Raw genomic sequence first — 1,423 nt, 5'->3', positions numbered from 1 at the left:
TCTTTCTTTCTTTCTTTCTTTCTTTCTTTCTTTCTTTCTTTCTTTCTTTTCCTTCCTTCCTTCCTTCCTTCCTTCCTTCCTTCCTTCCTTCTTTCTTTTCTTTCTTTCTTTCTTTCTTTCTTTCTTTCTTTCTTTCTTTCTCTTTTTTTTTCTTTCTTCTTTCTTTCTTTTTTGAGCACTTAACATGCCCTACCTTTACATACCCAGATAGTGAAGCCGGCCCAGAGAGTTAGGAACTTGCCCAAGGCCACACAGCCAGTAAATAACAGAGCTGGGATTAAGCATGGGTCTGTAAGAAGCCCAAACCTGTGTGCTCAATCCCCATTTTACATCTGTCCTATCCAGCCTTCTAATCCCCACACTTGGCCCCCAAAGGCAGGCTAGGTACCCTCCCCAATCCTGGCAGGATCTGGACCAGTCCTGATCCAGCCACATGGTAGATGAGGTTCCCTGCACTTCTGTCTCAGTCCTGTGATGTCCGTGATGACCTGAGGCAGGTTCAGTGCCTGGATCCCTGCCTCCTAGCTCCTGTGCTGTCGTCCAGATCTTCCCTTTGGGCCTGCCATCCCCTAGCGTACTGGCTGCTGCTTGCCCATGACCTAAAGCAATCCCGGCACATGCACTTGAGCGAGTACACACACCCTCACTCCCCGGGAGGTGTCTGCCCTGAAGAGAGGAGGTACTGGTTCTAGACAGGGGCCAAGATCCCCGTCTGAGAAAATATGAGATGCTAAGGACGGGAGAACTGCCTCAGCTAGAAGTGTCAGAGAACAATGGTCCAAATACAAAGAAAGAAGGTCAAGTCTGAGAGGAGGCAGAGGTGAGACAGAGGTGGGGGCTCGAGAGCAAGGGTTTGAATCCCAGAAGCCTCAGTCAGTTGAGCGTCCGATTCTTGATTTTGGCTCAGGTCATGATCTCACAGTTGGGACACCGAGCCCCGCATTGGGCTTCATGCTGAGCATAGAGCCTGCTTAAGATTCTCTTTCTCCCTCTCCCTCTGCCCCTCTCCCCACACACGTGCACTGCCTCTCCCTCCCTCTCTCTCTCTCTCTCAAAAAAAGCAGGCAATGATAAGATGTTCAACATCATTAGTTATTATGAAAATAGAATTAAAACCATAATGAGATATAGCCACAAAATTATTAGAATGGCTTTTCCAAACCCTGACAATATCAAGTCTTGAGAAGGATACAAAAATAGTATAGCCATTTTGCAACATAGTGTGGCAGCATTTATAAAGTTAGACACACACTTACCACATGACCCCTCTTAGGGTTTTAGCCAAGGGAAATGACACATATAACCACACAAAATATAGGTGCATGAATGTCTATGGTGGCTTTTTTCATAATCGCCCCCAACTAGAAACCACTCAAATGTTCATCAGCTGGTGAATGGATAGACAAGGTATGCATCAGCCATA

Source organism: Herpailurus yagouaroundi, unplaced genomic scaffold (genome assembly GCF_014898765.1).
Source record: "Herpailurus yagouaroundi ecotype Mexico unplaced genomic scaffold, PumYag 139, whole genome shotgun sequence".
In the NCBI taxonomy this organism is placed as follows: domain Eukaryota; kingdom Metazoa; phylum Chordata; class Mammalia; order Carnivora; family Felidae; genus Herpailurus; species Herpailurus yagouaroundi.
The sequence above is the reverse complement of the archived record's forward strand: the minus strand, read 5'-3'. Positions refer to the sequence as shown.